Here is a 24,218-nt window from a genome sequence, read left to right as displayed (position 1 = left end):
CTTTTCTTTTACAAACCTGATGAGGGAAGAAAATAGGTGCTTGGCATCCCTCCCCTCAGCCATTCCCTTTTAACAGATGTTTACAGCCTCATCCTAAATGTGGAGGCAGCCCAGATCCTTTCTAGAAATCTTTGTTTCGTAAACAAAACAAGAACAAGCAGAGTGCCACTCCAGCAAAGACATCTGTCATTCAAATAGACGACACTCTGTAAGCCAACTCAAGCAACTCTGATCTCTAATCAGAAAGGGGACCAGGCTGTGTTGAGGCGTGTGACTGAGTGATGGATGGTGATAGATGTCTCTGCTGGAGAAGCACTTTATGGGATAGAGTGACATTAGGTTTTCAGAACAGTTGTTCCTGAAGCACTTGCTTTTAATTATTTCCAAGTGTTTATATACTTATGACACTAAATATATATTATATATACACATATATAACACATACTAACCTGTTCATACCTATATATACTAACCTATCAGGAAGAGAACAAGTTAAAAACAGTCAAGTGCCTGAATTTTAAAGAAACACAGCATCATAATATAGACTGATTTTCTAAGAAAGTTATTAATTCAATTAAAAAGATAAGCTGAAAAATGCAAAACTATAGAAAGAAAGCACCATAGATAGTTTGGCAACTTCAGGCCAGCTTCAGCAAAGGAGCTTTCATCTGATTTTAAATACTCACTCAATCTTAGAGGAGTGTTGCAGAGAAACTTTTTGTATCAAATTTTCTGTTGGTAAAATGCTGTTTTATACTTAACAGTATAATAGATGCCAGTTACAAGAAATTTGGTCCTATGACCCTTTCTTGGAAAAGCAGCAGTTTCATCTCTGACATAAATTTTCCATACCTAGGCATTAAGGTTTTAGCATTTTCACTCTCAAGAAATATTTTGTTGTAGTCTAAGTTTTTATCTGTGTAGGAAGAGTTATGTCCTAAAACACTCATTTCATTTCAAAGGGTTAGTGAGAGAAGGCAGATAAAATTGTAAATTACAGGAAGGCCAAAGTCGCGCTCCAGGCTCTTTGATGTTGAATATACTAATACCAAGCACTTTGACTTTTAAAATATAATCAATTATGAATTCACCATAACTGCAGATAATGAATTATGTGTTCTTAAACTTTGCGTGCATTTTTAAAAAGTAAATGTTCTTTGTAGACTTTGACTTGAAACCCCAAATTGTTTTTTTTTTCTCCCAAGTAAAGCAGTTACTTTGACTTCTCAACATTTGTTTAGATTTTCCAGTGTTGAAAATTGTCATAGATTTGTTATGTCACCTTTTACTGATTGACGTGGTGTGTAGAGAAATAAACTTTTAAAAAAATCCAAGGTGGGAGAGGGATCAAAGAAATTTGAATGAAAATTTCTTTGAAAATATATTTTTTAAGTGGAATCTTTACAGAGTAAAACTGAAGAATCATAGTGAACTTTAGAAATCTTAGTAGGTTTTAGATGATACTCGTCTTTACTTTTTGGAATGCTCACCTTCTGAGTCTGTGGCTGAAAACCCTGCAAAATCTACATCTTATATCTAATATATCTTGTTTATTCACTTAATTTTATTTGATCTCTAGAGTGCTTTTTAAACACCATGTGAATATTTTCCAGTTTCTATTAGATAAAGTAGAAACCAGCAGATGTGCAGTTTTGAAAACTTAAGAAAAAAACTGAAGAAAATATGAGACAGATAGACTAGAAAGCACCTCAGAGGGATGCCTTTTTTCCAAACTGATTTTACTGTGAAATTCTGATAGATGGAAAATTAAATTGAATATTTATCCTGTCCATTTCATTTAACAATAATCTTGCCATTTATTATCTCAATGTTCTTACAGGTTTCCTTAGCTACTAGGTCTATTCTACTCTCACTTTTAAATATTATTGGGACTTAGCATTAGGAATTCTAGTTTATGTAACTGGCTAAAACTTTTTAGTATAACTCTCTCAGAATTTTTCTCAACTTTGGCAACACTTAACTGATACTAATTTAATGGATGATTATTATATGACCTGAGTATGTTCAAGTTTTAAATTTTTAATATATGGTTATGATTATACTCTTCTCTTGGTAATGGAGAATTGCATTCTTCCTAAATAACAGAGTGTCCAGGTTTATCTCTAAACAATGATTTTCTAACATATTCTCTCAAACCATGCTTCTTAAAGCATGTTCCTTGTATTTTTGAAAACCAAGCTTCTGGAATGAAAGAAGATTAAGACAATTTTTTGTGTGTATGATTTGTTTACTTTTGTGGAGAGACATTTACTGACAGGAGACAAAGTTCCATTTTTTACTGTAACCGAAATTCCAGTATAAATAGAATTCTTTGGAGCTCCATCCTTGTTTTGTGTCTTGTTAAATTAGCAGTCCAGAGGACAAGTCTGTTTCTCTCACAGTATGACACCTTCAGCCCAAAAGTACAGGAGAAAGGCTAATACAGATGCCCTCTATGGATAAACAAAGGAAATTCCAGGAACCATTGGGCCTTTTATGCCTCTCCTTAAATTGCACCTCTGCACTTAACAGCATCTAAAGGGAAACATACTGTGCAGACTGTTTCAGTGCTCTGAGCGGCTCAGCATACCAGAAGGAGAGACCAGCAGCCCATATGCCCGCCTAAGGAGAAAGTTCAGAAAAGGACCCTTGTGTTTAATAAAGTAATTACATCAGAGGAAATGCTTTGCTTAACTTGAACAGCCATGGAAACTAAAGTACACTTAGGAGAGATGAATTCACATTTCATTGAGAAACATGTGGTAGGCCCATTCTCTGTGATATCATTAAGTAGTGCATTATTTGTTCCTGTAAAGACTGTGGAAGAAGTCTTCCCTTTTCAGTTTCTGACTTTGTTATGCTAAGCTCTGAGCCGGAGGAAGCAGTATGGAGGAAGAGTAGACTTGCACTTCAGGAAGTATTGCCAGAGAATCTGGTTCTGTGTCTCCCTGTTTCAGCCTTGTGGTCAGATGAGTGATGGCACACAGGGCCAGTCATTTAATATGTGATGAGTGATGTCCATATTCGAAACCACTCTCAAAACTGGCCTTTGGCGAACAATCTTAAAGGAAAGAGGTTGCTGTGTTTCTCTAGTGACATTTATAGCACTTGTGTCAATGTGGTGCTTCGTTTTTAGTTATGCCCATCAAGAATTCAATGTTCCACATTCAGTCAAGTTGGATGCTAAAATTCAAATGGTAGCATCAACAACTTGGTGAGGAAAATGGCCCCAGAAAGGATAAAAATAATATATATCCCTAGAAAAAAATCTGTACTAAAGTTTTCCCATGCAGTCACAGCAGCAGAAGTGAGATCATATAAAACATGCCCTAAATATTTTCTCTCATATATATTTGAAATTCGAAAGATGATTTATTAACAGTCTTCCTCCTGGGAATATTTTTATTGTTTCAAGTTAAATCTTATGATTGCTTTTCTTGCAGTCCCAACTACCTTGCGTGGCTGGGTTAGTTGCTTACTTATACCCACTGCATGGGAACTGGGCACACAGCTCTAAAGCCTTGAGCTGAGATATTTAGCAAACAAACAAAAACATTTACAAACATTGTACCTGAAATAAAAATTGGTGGTTGGTTTTCTCTTATGATAGTATGTGTTTTTAGGTTAAAACAATGATACTTGCATGGAATGATACTTATAAGGGTGGGTATTTTCAATGTCATTTATTTATGAACTATTGCAAAAGGATTGAAAGTTGAGTCAGTGATTCTTAGCCTAGAAAATGCACTCTCTATGGGGTTTTTCATTTCCTTTCCTTTCTGTTATCTTTCTCATAGAAACATGCATTAGGAGATTTTTTTTTAATTGCCATCCAGTTTGACTTGATTAGAATTTATGGCAGTGGAGTCATTTCCAATGACAAAAGGATAAAGAACTAAATTGTCTGTCACCCCTTGAGACGGTGGTCTCTGCAGGTCAGCGAGGAGGTCATTGGTGGGGTGTTATAAGAACTGCACTTTGTGGTAAAGCTGCCTCTCGCCTGTGCATTAGTGAAGGCCTTCATCATGGCATCACTCTATTACTTTATTTAAACATCTTTCAATGTCTTGATATTTATAATATTCTGATAAAATAGGCTAGCCAAGGAATCAGTAATGGGGCTTAAGCCCAAGAGGGATTTAGCTGGGAGTTGATAAGGAAAATTCTCTAGAGAAATAGATGTATTGAAAATATGTACCATGCTTTGGATCTTTAAAAGTTTCGATATATGGCTATTGAAAATAAATACTAGTTTTTCACTGAGGAAAGTGTGTTTTGCTAGAGAAACCTTAAAATAACATCTTTTAAAGTCAACTAATCTGAGTCAGAGATTAGAGTTAACCAGTGATTTAAAAGAAACCAGTAGAAACCTCAATTTGCATAAGTAAGTGAGGGGCATGATAAGGTATTTGTCAAAAATCAATTCTGGTTTCATAGTCAAACAAGCCCATGCGGTGTTGTTCTCTGATTACTGAGTGGGGAGTGTGCCTGTAGGGGCATTTCTTAACATTTAAGAAAGTCTACTGCCCCAACGTATTTTTTTAATAAAATCCCTTGTGTATGTTTAGACAAATTAAGTTTAGTGTCCCTCCCCTCCCCAAAAAGTATTAATATACTGCACTGATAAATAAATCCACTTTGAATAGCACTAATGTGTAAGCTTGGAAATAAAAATAAATTCCTATGAAATGTCTCTGATGTTCAAACTTCTCACCATGTTCTCACTATGTTACACTGAACTGCGTTCATTTCTATAGGTCACTGTGATGGACCAAAGTGCACCATATATGACACAGATTCAGTGGGAACTTTCTCAGTGTTTTCTTTTTCCATCTCTTTGCCATGCCTGGGGTACTGAGGTCAGACCTCTGTACAAAGACTAAAGTTCTATATTGCGGTATCTGAGGATGCTACTACTTCGTAATGTATTAGTGAATCAAAATGCAGATACAAATTTACACTTTTTCTTTCATTTTGATTGCTAGGATGCTTATAGTTTGTTGTCCTTGTGGTTAAGTGGTCCTGTAAACAAGTGGAAAGAAGGTGAAGTATTAGAAATCACATTACTCTGTACCATCACCCCTTCAAATGATCCCTTTTTTTAATGTCTGGGAGGTTTTAATTTAAAGGTTACATGACATTATAATATTTTTGTACTTCATACAGCTTGGTTTGTGTCATAATTAATAAATAGATTCAGGCTCCCAAGGCTCAGCCCTTTAGTAGATTGTTTTCTTTGCTAATTACCTAATTTAATGACAGAGTATTATTCTTTCCAAGAACTGACCAAATAAATATTTCTCCCACTTCAAAAATGAGATATAAGTGACTTTTGGCAGTGGACTTTACTGGTTATTAGACAGTAAACAGATAATTTGTGAGAGAGCAGGTATTTTCTTTGACTGGCGACCTTGCTGGTTTATGTTTGGGGATTAATAATACATCAGACATTCACACATTAAAAAGAAAGTAGATGTGAAGGAGGAAGGATGAAGGATGTGGCCCTGCTATTGGGCTGCTCCTGATTATCCGGGGCCTCCCTGGGAATGGGGGCCGTCGGAGGGGCCAGCGCTTGCCCAAATTTGCACCTGGCTCCACTTCTCCTGCTTCTTGATTTTCTTATGCTAAAGAAAATGATAGCAAAGTGTTTATACCAAACTGGCACCCTGTCAGGGGGCAATCTGTGTAAAGCTTCCTGCTGTCAGGTTAATAAATTTTTAAAAAATATCCAAAGGCAGAGGTAGCTAGAGAAGGCTCATAGTGACAGTTGCCATTCTCCACTGGATGGGTGGACGGCCAAAGTGGCTCTGAAATTTTCTTGTTTATTGCCTTCCTAGGTTCTGTACTTCACTGGTGTTTTTGTTCAGCTGTCCTTTTATGAAAGCCATTTCAGTCTTAGTTTTTAAATGTTTTTCCCATTTAAATTTCCAATGTCTTTTCTTTGAGAAGGAAATAAGTGAGCATAGTTTGTTTCGAAATGGTATTTTACAGTTGCACACATACCCTATGCGATGAGCCTGAATGAGGTTCTAAATCTGTCAACACTGGGCTTTTCTTTCAAAATAGCTTCAAGTAATGTTTATATTAAAATTCATTCATAAAGGACTACTTGGGCTTTGGCATTCTGGGGGCTTCTGATGAGGTGTGTTTATTAAACCTGTTGACCTGACTCAGTGTTTGAAATGTAAACTCCCACCTTCTGCTTCTCAAAATCAAGAGAAAATGTATCTTAAAAAAAAATGATACAAGTGAACTTATTTACAAAACAAAAATAGACTCACACAAATAGAAAACAAATTTATGGTTACAGAAGGGAATAGCAGGAGGTGAGGGGGAGATAAATTAGGAGTTTGGGATTAACATATACACACTATTGCATATAAAACAGATAAACAACAAAGACCTACTGTATAACACAGGGAATTCTGCTCAATATCTTGTAATAATCTATAATGGAAAATAATCTGAAAAAGAAAATATATATGAGTACATATAACTTTTGTAACTGAATCACTTTGCTGTACACTTGAAACAAACACAGCATTTTAAATTAACTATACTTCAATAAAGTAATGATATAAGAAAAAGATAGTCCACCTTAAAAAAAAATCAAATTGCCTACAAATATGAAACAAGGGCACACTAGTTTGGTTACATCTCTTACTTTATGTTGAGACACTATTGAGAACTATCAAAAATGGACCAATCCTTTTTAATGTGAATGCAGAGGTCAGGAAAAGTAGCACTGAATCACCTTTGGTTGAAGAAATTTGTCATTCTCAAAGAAATGGAAATTAACTTTTTGAGTAAATGCTCAAAAATCATTTTTAAAAACCACCCTAGTGAAGGCACATAACTCCTCTTTTTAATCGTTAACTGATACTTTTTATTTAAAAAACCTAGATGTTAGGTGTTTTCATTTGAGTTTTTAAAAGAGAGTCTAAGCTCAAACTTCTCTTATTCTTTCTTTTAAAGTGCTTTTAAGGTCTTAGAGTGGCAAGAACATACTGGTTTTTATTTTCATTAAGATGAAACAACAACATACCTGGAACAACATAGCTAATATATTATGAGTCACTTTTATTAGAGGACTGTGCTGCTATCAAAACTATTTGAAAATAGAAAAAAATGATCATATTACAATTAAAGGAACTAAGTAACATCATTACACAATTAAATACATTACATAAGAGTTTTGTAGTACTGAAGACCATTTGAAAATGGGATTCTATAATGAAACCTGCATTCCTTAAGATGGTGAATAATTTAAAACCTGCTAGCCTGAAAATGAGGTAAAATATTAAGATATTTTTAGGACATTTATCGTGGACCAAATAAAACAATTTAATGAATGTGTTCTGAGTGCTTTATCTTTTTCTATGAAATAATAGTATTTTCCAGATTGATGTATTTTTCAAATATCTTGTGTTATTTTAATTTCATCCTATTAATGAGGGAAAAAAAAACCCAGGTGAGAAAAGTTTGTGAAAGTCCAGAAACCCATATTTAAAGATCAGTGTTAATACAGTGTTTTAAATTAGCAATGCACATTTTCCATTTTCTTATCACTTTTATATTTTATCTTGTTTCCCTGCATTTTCTTTCTAAGGCACTATGAATGCACAGTGAATGACTGTAACACTACCCATGTAAAGCATGTGTGAGTGTCTACTGTGTGCTCTCTGTTCTTTCTCCTGTGTTTGTGTGATTCAAATTGTCTTGCTAAATTTGGACTATGCATGTATTTTATCTATCATAAAATTAAGAAAGGTATCTACACATCACTTAAATGTTCTTCTCCCATACCTATGTATATTAAAAAAAAATGTTTCCAGATAAAATTAATAGCTTGCCAATAAAGGACAACTAGTTATATTATAGCATTGCTTCAGGCACAGTTGGGCTATAATCCAAGTTCCAGTGTCTTTGAAGCTGCTATTCACTGGGCAGAGGAGACAACAGGATTTCTCAGAATTTGTGCAATTTAATTCAGTAAAGAGATTTGGGGGTTTCTATACAGTTTGATTGATATGGAACAGATTTTAAAAACATGGAAAACTTGCCCATGCTAAAGAAAACTCTAAATATTGGGAACTTAAATATTCGTCTACTTGTGGGATATACATATGCTACAATGTAATATTTATCTTTTTCTTTTTTAAAGTAAAAGGCATTTGTGCAATAGGCAGTAAGCACAATTTTGGTTACACATTTCTGAAAGAATTACATGTGCCTAAACATATATTTACATATACACATAGCAAGATATGATGGGTGGTTGATGCATGAAAAGAACTCACATTTTAAACATTTGCTTTTAAAATAGTTGTGGTGTAATTAATCTCCTTTTGCAGTTCTTGATGGCCATATATGTGGTGATTTGTCTTTTCATATCAATATGGCAAGATCTATTTTTATAAATTAATGGTTTGGGGTTACTTATTGCATGAGAGAATCATCATGGTTAAAGTAGAAGAGGGGCTGAGGATTAATTTGATTTGAAAATGCAAACATTTGAAGCTGTTTAAAAAGCATGAAAAATTATTATTGCACAATGAATTCTTGCAAAACCAACCAAGGGTAGAAGAGAATAAAAAATTAAATAGGAAAACACATTTCTTTCCCATAATAAAAAGTGTACAGATGCAGAAGTAGTTTCTAGGGTGAAATGCCCTTTTCCAAACCTGATTTTTTTTTTTCTTTAGCATACCTAATTTCATTTAGTAAAATATTGCAGAATAGAAATGTGTTCAAAAGGAAATATTCAGTTTTCAAAATGAGAAGCATGAAAGGAATATCAAATAAAGCTAACACTTTAATGGTTCTGTTTAATTATATTTATGTACTTCACTGTTATGTATACAGGGGTAAATATTCAAGATAGGGATTACTTGATATTTGTGGGAAAACTTTGTACAGTTTTGGAAAGCAACATACACCGTTGTTTTAGATTAGCTCATCTTATTCTGACTTCTAAAATCAAGGCAGATTTTATTCTTAAGAGCTACCTAAGGAATTGCTCAAATTTTCAGTTATACAAGTCTATTTCTTCACTTTAGTCTTGAATCTTTACTTCTCCAATTATATTTCATGCTCATAGTAATTCTGCAACAATTTAATAGGAATCTGCAGGCAATCAGAAAAGTGTTGAAATTAAGCATTACTTTAAAAGGAATTAAGGTCTACAGCTGCCTGCTTTAAAACAAACAAACAAACAAAAAACTGGTCAGATTGGAGATTGCTGATGGCATTGACATGGTTGTATTAGCCTAGGATGGTAGCTACCTGTCTTGTCGGCTGTAGTGTATCAATATGTTTTTATAATGATACAATAACCTGAACCCTGTAACAGTTTATGGTCCTTTTGAGAATTCTTATGGATTCTTAGAGTGACGGAGGTCTGAGAAAAGATCTTGAAAGCTTTCACAAAATCTGGCTAGGTGACAGAAAGCTAGCATGACTGTGATTTAGCTGCTAAGGAATCCTATTGACTGGGAACATCATTAAACTTTTAAGTTAAAACAAAAATCACAAGACAAATGGTAGATATGAAGGGCAAAGCGTACCCAGAAGGACAGCAGAAATTAAAAAGTGCTGAAGGGTCTGAGATAAAAGGCAAAATTCAGCAAGCTCAATGTTGATCTGAGTATTCTACTTAGAAAAAGGATTTTTGTTCATATACTGTTCTGAGTAGTGCCATGAGCCCTGGAAATCGGTATGAGTACATTTCCTTCCTGGGATCTATCGGACTTTGTGATTGCTTTTTTATTTTCCCTGACTATTTTTAGTCAATGATAAATAAAGAACTTGAATTTTTAATCTGGCACCCATGAAATATAAAACCAGAAGCAGCAGGAAATAACCAGGACAAGTAACTTCACATCAGTTTATGCCCACAGATATCAATCTTCTTAACAATTGTAATACTGCTAATTTCTCTTGGCTTTTTAAAATACACTTCCACACGAGCTCTCAAAACCCATAAAAGTGTGGCATGTAAAGTAAATTGTTTGTCACTTGCCGACGACCTGCCATATTTATTGTCAGGAGAAATGGACATTCTCTGGAAGAGCAGTTGTTAAAGGCCAAACAATTTTTAAAGATGGCAAAGATGCGTGAGGGTTTTCCTTTTTCTAACAATGAGCCACCCCTTCAGACATCAAAAGACAAGATAATAAGACACTTCAAGCACAATTCAAGATTATATTCAACATCTAAAGGCTCATCTCTTGTCAGTTTGCATTTACTCTCTCAGGGATGTGATGCTTCTATCATCTTTCTGTCAAGAGGAGTCTGGCAGAAGAGGCGAGGGCTCTTATTTCACACACTTAGGGTTTTTTTTATCAAATAGCCCACACTCGTTCTGATTCAGCCAAAATGGGGGGATAATTTGAAAAAGGTCATGCACAAGCACAAAAATCTCATATTGATTTGTGTGATTAGAAGGCATTAAAATTGCACGTTTATGTTAGTTGCTGAGATATTTTGTCAGTTTATTTGGTAATACACTTTTGCAGCCTAGAAAAAAAAAAAGATGACTTAAAAATTTCAAATAGATGGCTGAAAGCTAAAATTGTCTCCTTTAATGTAACCATGTTTGAACATTTAACAAGTGAACGTAAAAATGATTTAATGCCTTTAGTATAACAATATTTGAAATTAGCTTATATAATGAAATACTTCATGCAATGTAAAAGCAAAATAGCACGATTGTGCCTATCAGAGGAGAGAAATATATATGTGAAATTATTTTTAAATACTTTAAAAATTGATTTCATATATTTAATATAAGATAAAAGATGACATTTTCAATATAAATGTAATTATGAGGTTAGTTTATAACAGTTATCAAATTTTTAACATTTTTTACTCTTTGAAATTACAGTGCTATTATATTTGTCATTTTATGCCATTCTTAGTATATATACCCTTTTCTGGAGAGGGTACTAAAGAATAAATAAAGGAATTTTAAAGTTATTATTATTATTCTCTGTCAAAATTCATCACATTTCCTCCTTTGCTCTTTGACACAAAGCCATACAAAGAAGCATTCTATTTTTATTTTTGGTGGTGGGGCAGGGGCAAGTCTATAGGAGTTAGAGGAAACAGTTTTTCCTCTCAAAATAGTTGATGAAAACAAAACCATGATATCTTGGGATCATTTCTATATTAAATCTTTGAAATTACTTTTCCTAAGAATTTTCACCAACTCTATGTGTCTTCATTTCTTACATTTTTCTTCTTTGCAATAAGTGTTTTGAAACTGACCTTCTTACCTTTGTGCTACTTTCACATATCAAAACAAAGGAGGTGTGTATATATACAATGTAATTACGGCATGGAATTAAAACCCATCTGTCCTACTTATTATATGAGTCTTTCCTTTACAGTTTATGCCTTTAACAAATTCAACAGTCAATTCATCGATTCAACAAATATTTGTGAGTATCCTCTTTGTGGAAAGGAGCTGTGTTCTGAGGACTCAGTGGAGAATCATCAGAGAGAATCAATCACCTAGTCCAGTTCTCCCACTACCAGGATGCTGAGGATGCAAAAATGAACAAGATAGGGTGGCCCCACCAGTAAATAGCCCACAACCAACATTATACACTGACATTCTATATTTACTTCTTCATGTCATGAGACTCTTCAGGAAATCTTAATCTTCAGTGTTATGCATTCCAGAAGTTATTTATTGGTCATAACCTAAGAATTTAGAAGAAATATGACCTCCAAAAAGTGAGAAAGAAGAGAGGATTATGAAGTAATTCAGACCAGAAGATGTTCATAGTGTTTCCATTAGTTTGGCGCTTATGATTTAAAACAAATGTGATTCTTTACAATTGTCCCTTACTCATATCCGAAGGATACATGAAGTCAGTTTATCTTTTCCTCTCCTGCTTTTACAATCCTTCCAAGATTCTTGTTTGTTTGTTGTACAATGTAATATAATGGGCAAGGCTCTGGAGTGAGCTGGTTGGATTTGAGTCTGACTCTGCTACCTGTCAGTACATTAAAATGTTTAAGCCTTAGCTTGTGTGTCACTCAGGGGTTGGACTCTTTGCAACCCCATGAACTGTAGCCCACCAGGCTCTTCTTCCATGGAACTTTCCAGGCAAGAATACTGGAGTGGGTCACTGTTCCCTTCTCCAGGGGATCTTCCTGACCCAGGGATCAAACCTGGTTCTCCTGCATTGCAGGCAGATTCTTTACTGTCTGAGCTACCAGGGAAGCCTCAGCTTCCCCATCTCTAAATGAGTTACTGATGGTACTTACTTTATAGGGAAGTCTTGAGATTAACATAAGATGGCATGTGTAGAGCCCTACTGAGTGCCTGTAGTGCAGCCAACAAACACCAGCCTACCACACTTTATCAAGAGCTGAAAATGAACTTGCCATTTTCAGAAAGAATTTGATTAATTTTTAGCAACAGATATCCGAAAACCAACAACCAAAATCGTGAGGACTTTGGAATGAGCCATGCTTCTGGGAAGCATCAGTTCAGTTCAGTTCAGTTGCTCAGTCGTGTCTGACTCTTTGCGACCCCATTAATCGCAGCACGCCAGGCCTCCCTGTCCATCACCAGCTCCCAGAGTTCACTCAAACTCATGTCCATCGAGTCCGTGATGCCATCCAGCCATCTCATCCTGTGTCGTCCCCTTCTCCTCCTGCCTGCAATCCCTCCCAGCATCAGAGTCTTTTCAAATGAGTCAGCTCTTCACATGAGGTAGCCCAAGTATTGGAGTTTCGGCTTTAGCATCAGTCCTTCCAAAGAAATCCCAGCGCTGATCTCCTTTAGAATGGACTGGTTGGATCTCCTTGTAGTCCAAGGGACTCTCAAAAGTCTTCTCCAAGACGACAGTTCAAAAGCATCAATTCTTCGGCACTCAGCTTTCTTCACAGTCCAACTCTCACATCCATACATGACTACTGGAAAAACCATAGCCTTGACTAGACAGACCTTTGTTGGCAAAGTAACGTCTCTGCTTTTTAATATGCTGTCTAGGTTGGTCATAACTTTCCTTCCAAGGAGTAAGCGTCTTTTAATTTCATGGCTGCAATCACCATCTGCAGTGATTTTAGAGCCCCCCAAATTAAAGTCTGACACTGTTTCCACTGTTTCCCCATCTATTTCCCATGAAGTGATGGGACCAGATGCCATGATCTTCCTTTTCTGAATGTTGAGCTTTAAGCCAACTTTTTCACTCTCCTCTTTCACTTTCATCAAGAAGCTTTTTAGTTCCTCTTCACTTTCTGCCATAATGGTGATGTCATCTGCATATCTGAGGTTACTGATATTTCTCTGGGCAATCTTGATTCCTGCTTATGCTTCTTCCAGCCCCCCACATTTTCTTGGCCAAAGAAAGATTCTGTACATCTTTCCTTCTGATGACAATACCCTTCCTTCTTTAGGAACGTGAGTCACTGCTTTCTCTCGAAGTCTGTTCAGGAAAGGATTCAGACTTACAATAGATAATGAGCAGTTTCTAGAAGGGACAGTACTTGATAATCTTCATGTTGAAGAGCATGTGGGCTAAGTGGTGAGCAAGGGTGGAGGGACAGTTCCATATCTTCCTCTTTTCTAAATTTGAAACGTTGGAGTATGTGATTCCTTCAAATCATAGAAATTTAAAAAATAATTTTGTCAGTGGGAAGTGATATGAAACCATATGTCTGTGGGCGACAGCAAATGCTTCTCTAACTTGTAGATCAACTGGATCGCCTGGTGGTGAACTATGTTTGGGTGGTATTCCTCTGAGGTGGACAGTTTTCTCTCTGATGGAACTCACCACTCTCAGGCCAAGCAGTTATTTCTTTCCACCTTGACCACATTGTTGCCAAATGAGGAACGTGGCATTGGGCTTCAGTTAAATGCTCAGAGTTTTAGAAGATGTCTATATGACCTTATCAAGGTGAACTACACAAAGTTTCAGAGAGAGTTAAACATCCCACTGAAGTCACACGAAGCTAGGGGAAGAAGAAAGATTGTAGAAGCTAGGCAGAAAGATTGTAACCAGGGTTCAAATCACTGCTCTTGGCCTATGCTCAGAGCTATGCCTCTTTTGTCTCTGTTTCCTCTTCTGCAACACAAGAGCTTGAATGACAATCAGATAGGGTGTTTATGGGACTTCTCAGGTGGCACTAGAAGTAAAGAACCCTTCTGCCAATGCAGGAGACATAATAGATGTGGATTCAATCCTTGGATCATGAAGATCCCCTGGAGGAGGGCATGGCAACCCGCTCCAGTATTTTTACCTGGAGAGTCCCATGGACAGAGGACCCTGGTGGGCTATAGCCCAAGGGTCGCAAAGAGCTGGACATGACTGAAGTGACTTAGCACACACTCAGGGTGTTAAAGATTACACAAAGGAAAACAAGTTAGGTGCCTGCTCATGGGAGTGTTTAATAAACAGGAGTTACTCTCCTTACCTCTTAGACCAAATGTATCTTTCTGATATTTAGAAGTGACCCTGTAGAGATTCTGGATCAGATATTAATGATCAGATGAGGCAGGGGTTTTGAATGATCAGATCTGCTGTTTGAATTTAACTGTCTTCACAAAAGCCAAACTTCAGCTGAAAATGAGGACTGTAATCTCTGCTCTAGAAATAAAGTGGATTCAGTTAGGTTATGTGTCTTTTCCACCCCAATGGGGAGCTCTTTTTGCCTCCAAAGTCAAGCACTTCTCTCCTAATGTTAGTTGTGTGTTGATGAGGTATTGGATACTTGGCTGCAAATAGAAGTCCATGGTGTCTTCATACATTTGGAGATTTTTATAGCCAAAGTTTAATTAGGACTTTCTAATATTTAAGAATGAACTCTTCATATTTTTTTTAAAAAGGAATAAACCAAAACTAAGATAACAATCTCAAAACTCTTTCAGTGCAATACCACTAAGAATTGAACATGCTGTGAATATTTGAATAGGTTACATTTACATTTGAAGCCATATTTGTGGAAAATGTGTTATTACCTTTATTAAGGATATTTAGAGACTTTTGGCTGAGATTATTAAAACCTACTTCCTTTTATAGATATCAATGTGGTCAGAATCACCAAGGGAGAATCTTTCTGTTGTTGTTGTTACCATGGTAACCTCACCTATTTTTAATTATATCTTTATTCATGCATTATGCACATTTATCAGAAATTATTGGCATTTCTTAAACCACATATTAATGTGTCAAGTCATGTCAATAAATAAGCATTGATATTGAAAAATATTAAATTGTGCTTTCAGATTGAATTAATGTACATGGTTGTGTTCATATTAAGCAGAAGAGACAAACTCTTCTTGAAGCCAGTGGCAGTGACCATCCCCTTCATATATAATGTGTCTATTTGACAGTTTTGACTTTCTTCTCTGAATGTATAGATTATTTTTCCCTTTACATGTCCTAGCTTTTGTTACTGTTTCCTCAGTGAATTTCTTACTGGATAAACAAACAGGTCTGTCTCCACATTGCTGTGCCACTGGGTAATGGCAGCATGGAAAAGATGCTACTGGAAAAACTGATACAAGATTGGGTCTATTTCAGGCTTTATATTGTACCAAGGGAAGAAAACCCACCTCTTCAGGCCATGCCAGGAGTTGGGTACAGATTTATTGAGCCTGTCAGCCAGCTCGGATCTGCTTCTCTCATGCCTTTCCCTTCTGGCTACCACCCAGAAGATACTTTCATCAAGTACTGCCCCCTATAGCTCAATCTTCCAATTTTTCATTTTTTCATAAAAGTTAAGCTGCACTCTTAATTTGTCCTAACTAAAAGTCAGTGCTTAGAAGAATTGCTTCTTCCAGGTAAGATTTGTTTGTTTGCTTAACTGATTTTTCTGCTTTTGTGTTCCATAGTGGTTAAAAATCTTTCTCAAAATCCTCAAGACTCTAACAGTCTTAAACAACCCAAAGCATTCATAGTTTATCTTCTTATTTAAACGTTGAAGTAGATGTGCTAACTATTAGGCATTCTTGAAGGCAATCGGCCCCATGCTTTTGTCCTACCCTTTGAAAGGACATCTTGGTTCTTGGTCTTCTTATCCTTCAGAGATGCATTTTTTTCCTATCAGATATCAGCCTTTTAGAGAAAAATCTATAGACTCTATTTTGCAGCATGTGTTAGCTAATATCACTTCATTTCAATTAGGTTAAAGGGGTGAGGTGCGAATAACCATTTACTATCTTGATGTGATCTCTAAGTTGTTCATTATGAACTCATTGAGAGGTTAATTTATTCAAAATCCTTTCTTGTGTCCCAGTCTGCTGCCCACCCTTTTCTGTGGTCAAAAACCTTTGGACCAAGTTTCCTGCTTTCCCAGATTACAATGGAATCTTTCCTTCCCTTGCTTTCCAACTGTTCTCTCATTTTTCAAACCTCTTTTGCAGCCATTTCCAGTGTTTGCCTCGTAATACAATGACTTGTGCATTTGTCTGCCTCCCTTGTTGAGGAGCAAGCCTCCAGAGGACAGATAATAGATCCTGCATATTTTAAGTGTCAGATAAATGTTTTTTGAATCGAACTGCTTCTGAATTGGATGTTTCTGGACATCATCCACACTTGGTAAATACTTACTGAATATTAAGGGGAAATAGACTCTACCCACAGGAGTCTACTATTCAACTAAAGTAAGAGTGTGTGTGTGTGTGTGTTTGTATTTAAAAAAATGAATGACAAAGCAAAGGTAAAGAGACTTCTCTGGCAGTCCAGTGGTAAAAACTCTGCCTTTCCATTGCAGAGTGCCATGGGTTCAATCCCTAGTCTGTGAACTAAGATCCCATAAGCCCTGCCACATGGCTGAAACAAACAAAAAACAAAGGTAAAAAAGTATTTGTTCACATAGTCAACAAATATTTATTGAGCGCCTTTGTGTTTAGTATTGTCCTAGGTGCTGAAAATAGAGTGACAAATTAGAATTGAAAATTTTTTTCACGGAGTTTACAGATGATAGGGAACTCAAATATGAAGTGATGATTGTCTAGAAATTTAGTAATTTACCATTGTAAGAAATGCTTTGTGAGAGAAGTGGGAATCCTATAGGAATGAATAATAAGGGATTGTGACTTAGTTTGAAGGTTCATATGTGATGGTAGACATTGAGTGGACAATATGTAGTTGCTACTTTGACAAATTACTCCTCTCCAGTTGGATACAGTCCTGGTGGAACTATCAAACAAGATGTCCTATCTTCTCCTGGACAAAGGAGTTATATGTGACGGTCAGGTGCTCAAAGTTGATGGTCAGGTGCTCTCTCCTGGGAATATCACTCTTGAACTGAGTCACCCCAGGTCTGAAAAGCAGCTAGATTACCTCTAGATGGTAGTGACCCCAGAGACTGTCACTAGTTTTCACCACCTTAATTCCTGGAAGAATCTTTGTTATCATCTTTTCTGAGGTCTAGATCTTTAGCTTTTTCATTTCACTCTGTGAGCTACCCCCAATCCCTTATGACAAGGGCTTTTCTCTTCCTTTCTCTTTTTGTTTAAGTGAGGACCTAGAGATGATCATACTAAGTGAAGTAAGACAGAGAAAGACAAATGTATGATGTCACTTATATGTGGACTCAAAAAAATGACATAAGTGAACATGTTTACAAAACAGAAGTAGACTCAGAGACATAGAAAACAAACTCATGGTTACCAAAGAGGAAAGAGGGGAGGGAAAAGCTCATGTTACCTAAAACTAAAGAACTCTTACACTGCTATGCTCATGATCTCCAGAGCGGTATTTAGATAAGCTATTTTTCTAAGGTTGATTTCTCAAAGTTAGAACAGAGAAGACATTCCAAGTTGAGCAAAGAGCATGGGCAAAGGAACAGAGGGAGAGAGTTGTGTTCAGTTATAACTTTATAGGATGAGAGTAAAGAATTAGGTCTTGGTAGACAAAGTGGTAGGGCCAGGTGAGTGTTCATTATTAATACTGATACCTGCCTTTGGAACTAGCAAAGCTGGGAGATCTTAAGGGAAACTACATAGGCTAAAATTATGTAGCTGCTTCCCTTCATTCCTCCTGTCTAGCCTGAGACCCAGCCAGAATGTCCATCACCAGTCATAAGGGTCTTCTACTAAATTTGGATTTAAAGTACCACTTGATTCTTAAAGTGCAAATACTCTAGTTACAATGATATGATTGCTTAGTCTCATTATCTACTGCTGTGGTTATTTTAAGTATGGACTCAGCTAGCTATCTACTTAAGCTAGAATCTGGAAGACCACATCAGAACCTGATGGCTTAAACAATGACAAAATTTATTTTGTTCCCAAATCTTCAGTTTGGTAAGTGATTGGTAGAGGCCATTTCTCTTCCACATGGTTTCAACTGAGGCAGTTCAAAGGCTAGGAACTGGAATAATATGAAGGCTTGTCTTTTCACATGCCTGGTGTTTGCTCCTGACTATTGTCTGGGACTTTATCTAGGGTAGTTGACTGGAATACCTATGTGTTCCTTCATGTGACCTGGACTTCCTCATAATATGGTGGTAGAATTTCAGGGCAAGCAATGTGTGAGAGAGAGAGAGTAAAAGAGAGAGAAAGAGAAAGCAAAATAGATGATAGATAATAGATAGTGACACCAGGTGGAATATGACTTTCCTAAACGAGAGTTTTCTAACCTGTCCTTGGAAATCAGCAGCATCACTTCTATCACTTTTTATAAAGCCATCACTATGGTCATATTACTTCTGCACATCTATTTCTTTTCTCTCTGATAAATTAATATAAGTAAATGCATTTTGGAGGCAATGTCCTCTTATTTAGTAAACAGACATTCTAAATGAATAATCAGATCTTGTTTGAGGCAAGGCTATATGGGGGATAACTTCTACATAATTTAATGAGTATAGCTGAATATCTTCTAGATAGTTCTGGTGTTTATCCTACTGAAGTTTACCTTACTTTTATCAATTTCATTTTTCTCGCAGAGATGAAGAGGTTTACTTTAGATTTTGGAAACTGAGTCTTTATGCTGCTGCTGCTGCTGCTGCTAAGTCGCTTCAGTCGTGTCCGACTCAATAAACATAAATAAATAAAGGAAGTCTTATTTTAGAGTGTCAGAGGCAGATGGAAGCTAGAATCTGGAAGACCACTATGTCCACACTATGACAGACCATTGGTTATAGCAAATGAAAATAATTTCCCAAACCTAACATATTAATTCCAATACATTTCTCTTTGGTAATAACACACAGGAATTTCAGTTATAATAAACCATTTCTGAGCTTTTATGTCTGCCATCAGACATTCTAAAGAAGGGTGAGCAGTAAAAAGAAAGTTGGTATGTTCAAAGGCATTTCATATAACTGATGTCATTTATAAGAAAATCATCTGATTACAATTAAAAAAGACATTTAAATATTAAATACATTCTACATAGGAGTTTTACCTCAAAATTTTTCTGGTTATATGAAGGATACATCCTGTTCATACATATTTTTAAAATTTTTTATGGATCTTGAATTTGTATAAAAAATTGATTCCACACTTTCTAATGTCTGATAATTTCTAGAAAAAGGGTCACCAGAAGCAAGAATTAGTATTCTGTGTTTTAGATAGATAAATGAAGTAGGTTTTTTTCTGGTTCTGGTAAGAAAAGTGAGGGAGCAAGAAACAACATGGAAACTCAGGATTAGCTGTGGTTATTTTAAGTATGGACTCAGCAAATTAAAATGTCCTGGACTCCTATTTGTTGTTCAGATGGTGGCCTGACCAAGAGGCTTTTAGTAACTGAAAAGTCGTGAGCTGAATTCTTGTCAGTATTAGAAGAGTTGTAGCCCAGAATCCTGTTTTCCTTGGATCAGTAACTTCCAGCCCTTGTTTCCCCCAGGAAATACATGAGAAGCCAAGCTAGAACTCTCCTGGCTGCCAGCCTGCACACACGGGACTGTCAGTGAGGTCCCCGGGTGGGAACGGGGAGTAGGGACCTGGGGGAAAAGAAGCTTGGGTTCCTAACCGTTCTCTATAGGTCAGGGCATGTGGCACAAATATGCAGTAGGAGATGCCAGTCTACAGAACTCCTTACAAAAAAACACTTCCTTTAAGTCCAGTAAAACTAATTTAATGACAAAGTAGATTTCCAGGTGTCTACTACTTCCAGACTTTCTTTAGCAATGACAGTGATGACGATGATGATGATAGCTGTATAGACTAGCTTCTTAAAGTATTTCTTCCTGCAGAAATTCTAGGTACGTGTTTATCCGGATTTGGTTATCAGACTTCAAGTAATATAGAGTTTGTAGGATTATGAGTATTGTTTTTCTTCACTACCTGAAGCCTTACGGTGGCTTTCTATTGAACTCAGAATAAATTTCAAACCACCAGGACATGGCTTCCATGTTCCAGAATATACACCCCCTTTTGACCTGCAAGTAATCTATAGCAATGCTGAAATAAAATGCTTTTGTAGTTTGCTTTTTCCTTATTTAGCTTTTGTATTGGAGCTCTATATGGTAAATATTTTCCTGGGCAAAAACATTTTTATGGCAACAGCTTAAATGGCTATGAGGTATTTTGTCATTACAGGACGGTTAGATATTTTCCAATTTTTAAAATTGAACCTTTTTGTAGATAAAAATTTGTTTAGATCCTTAATCATGTCCTTAGAATTAATTAGTGTAATTAATTAAGTAAGTAGAATTGTTAGATTAATAGGTATGCATATTTTAATGCTCCAGAAAGGATATGCAAATTTTTACATCATAAACAGTACTTGAGATTGTCCATTTTCTGATTCTTTACGCAAACTTGATTTTTATCTTTAAGTCTTAGATAATTTGAAAGGTAAGATATGATATCTCTTATACTTTACATTTCTTTGATTACTAATCCAGTTTAAATCTTTTTATGATTTTTGTTTATTGGTAATTCCTCTGGAGAATTGCTTCTTATTGACTACTCCTGGGAAATCCATCTTTTTTCTTATTGCTTTTTGTGAGCTCTTTATATAGAAAAACATCAGTATTAAACTTCCCTTATTTATAAACTCTCATAGACATTGCTAGATAGAGCAAAAAAGACATGTTAACAAAAATGTGATGGGAAATGTTTTCTTTTGAATCATCTACTTATCTAAAGGCCAAGAATTGTTTTATACATGGTGAAATATTATAGTAGCTGTTTTCATCAGGATCCTGGCAGGAAAGAGATGGCACAGTCAGATTAGGTAAATTAGGGGAAGTATAGTAATAGTACTATTTATAAATGTTTGGATAGAATGTAAGGAAGTACAAGGGATAATAGAAATGGTCTCCCCCTTTCCAAGATAAGTAACACAATGCCCTAATCACTCTTGGACCCTTGGAGCTCATCACCCTTGGACCAATACTCCCTCCCTTTCCCGAAAGGATAAAGTTACCTTGAAAGGGTGAAGGAAGGGACAGATACAAAAACCGAGACAGAGAGTGTTCTTTGGAAAGGACCACCTCTCTTGAGGTATGCAGCCATCCCAAGACCCTACGGGAAGGGCGGCAAGGTACTGAATGTCCCAGTTTTATTCTCTTCCCTCCTTCCATTGACAAAACCCAACTGGAAGCCAGAGGGAAAGAAAGGTTTTGACATAGTGTGTATAGGTCAGCCCCTCAGGGCATCGAGCAAAATGGAAAAGAGTAGAGTATAATCTGTAGGAACAAATGGTTTTAGCACAGTGGGATAGAACTATGATTCTGAAATTGGTCTCAAGAAGGCTCACTTCCCCAGTTTTGCCACTAAACTGTTCTTTAACATTGATGATCCTCATCTGTAACATGAGGATAACCATAGTCCCACCTCAGATGGTTGTGATAGTTGAAAATAAAGCATTTGGTAGAGTCTTGGCATAGTGTATATAGTGTAGAGGCAGTTGAGGGTCTAAGGAAGCTGTTTCCTTGTGTTGATGTTTTCTTTCTCTTTCCCTTTCTCCTTCTCCTTTAATAATCCCCACTTCTATCCTAGCCTGGTTGCTGGTTGAGATTTGGCTGGGCATCTGGAGTGTAAATTATCAGGGGATAACCCTATTCCTTTCCTCAACTAGATAGTTCATGGCAGTGCGCAATGTGCTATCCAAACAGACTTGCATATCACCCATTGATCCTTTGACCACTGATGCAGGGGGAGCTCTGGGGTATGTCATGCCATGTCCCCAGATATTTTATCATATTCTTCCAGCATAGGCACTTTCCAACTGTGGCATATACTCTGAGAAAATATTTCCTAGAGATGCTTTCACTTGTTCAGAGAGATTATGAAATAAAATAAATATATCCCCCAAAGGGAATTTTCCTCTTATTCTCACAATAGCCATATGAATGTATACACTGCTGTATTTAAAATGGATAACCAACAAGGACTTATGTGATAGCACTGGGAACTCTGGTCAATGTTATATGGCAACCTGGATGGGAGGGGAGTTTGGGGGAGAATCAGTTCAGTTCAGTCACTCAGTCCTGTCTAACACTTTGCGAACCCATGAACTTCAGCATGTCAGGCTTCCATGTCCATCACCAAATCCCGGAGCGTGCTCAAACTCATGTCTATCGAGTCGGTGATGCCATCCAACCATCTCGTCCTCTGTTGTCCCCTTCTCCTCTTGTCTTCAGTCTTTCCCAGCATCAGGGTCTTTTCTGGTGAGTCAGTTTTTCACATCAGGTAGCCAAAGTATTGAAGCTTCAGCTTCAGCATCAGTCCTTCCAATGAATATACATTACTGATTGAATATTCACTGGGGGAGAATGGATGCATGTAAATGCATGGCTGAGTTGCTTTGTTGTGTGCCTGAAACTATCACAACATTGTTAATCAGCTATATTCCATACAAAATAAAAAGTTAAAAAAATAACCATATGAGATGAGCCTTTAGCAGCTGTCCACAGACTTTTGTTTCAATGTTATTTTCTAGATAAAAATAAAACAAAATCATCAACCCAACAAAATCTATATGTGGAGAATTTTGTATATTGAATATGCATGAACACATCGAGTTATATATATACTCTTCAGATTTCCTAGGCAGTAATTTGCAACAAAAGTGTGTTTTCTTTTGAAACATTAGTAGAAGAACTTCCCAATCAAAACTAGAAGAAAATTTCAAGAATACAATTATACACAAAAATTATTTTCCTGGGAACTTTTAGTTTTTGTGTATTTGGTTTCTTAATTTTATTGTTTCTTATTACTTTCTAAGTAAAGTAACAATAATTTTACATACAGTTACTACCATTTTAATACTAGTAAGAAGTATAAATTTGCCACATTTGTGTTTATTGGTTTTAAACCAAGGCATTGATAGCTGACCTGAGTCGGTATTAGAAGGGAATAAATTCTTTCTAATGAATAGCAACGAAATGTGACCATGGAAATAATCAGACATTCTCTCCATCTGCTGAGAAACAATTTTAATTTTTGTATATGAGGTTCCAGTATTTTTAGAGGATTGGTAAAAAGAATTGTCAAGTTTTGTAGAGTAATTTATATTTTATTTTAATGAATTAGAATGACTATTAGACATATAGTTCTGGTACATCTATTATGCAGTAGGAAATGTAAATCACATGAGTGGCATTAGATTAAGTTATTTTGGCTTTAAAATGTGAGTAATGTTTCCAGTTTGAGTCCAATGATTTCAAAACTCAGAGTGGAGTCAGTAGATCAAAGAAGATTTTAAAAAATTGAATATCTGTCTAGATCTATCACTAGTGGTGTGTTGGAGCCAGCTTATGCTGGTCTGTGATCAACAACCTTTATATTTTCCCCATCGTGAGTCAGTTGTTAAACGTAGTCACTGTTAAGAACTAAATAATATAATCTTATATTTATATAAATTATATTAAAGAATAAAATTAACATATATTCAAAACCCATTACTTTCTAAATATTTTGCTATACTTTTAAATCTATGCTCTTGGAGTTATTTAGATCCATCTGTAGGATGGAAATACTATAGAACAGTATTGTGTATCTTTTCCCAACTCTGCATTCAGCGACATGATGTTGAAGCTGGCCCTGGAGAAAGTACTTATACCATGGAAGCAGGAAATGCTAAAAATCAGGATTTTATTTATTGTCTTGTTGATTGTCTAGACTTGAGAAAGTGATTTTAAGGTTAATGTAGATTAAACTTATAAGTATGTTATCTCTATAGGTGTATATTGTGATTAGTGCAAAGACATGAAGAAATTCTCTTCCTGTATTCAACAAATATTATATGAGTCTACAGGGAAATCACTATGCCATTGACAAACAAATGAAGTTTGGCATA

General features: G+C 36.1%; 1 protein-coding gene across 1 annotated transcript in view; it reads left to right on the top strand.

The window, feature by feature from the left end:
* Positions 1 to 24,218, top strand: part of POU6F2 (POU class 6 homeobox 2) — a 498,528-nt gene that overhangs the window by 105,349 nt on the left and 368,961 nt on the right. The window lies entirely within an intron of this gene.

This window comes from Oryx dammah, unplaced genomic scaffold, assembly GCF_014754425.2.
Source record: "Oryx dammah isolate SB20612 unplaced genomic scaffold, SCBI_Odam_1.1 HiC_scaffold_18, whole genome shotgun sequence".
NCBI classification, from domain to species: Eukaryota; Metazoa; Chordata; class Mammalia; order Artiodactyla; family Bovidae; genus Oryx; species Oryx dammah.
Note: the sequence above shows the minus strand (reverse complement) of the source record. Positions and strands in the feature narration are given on the sequence as shown.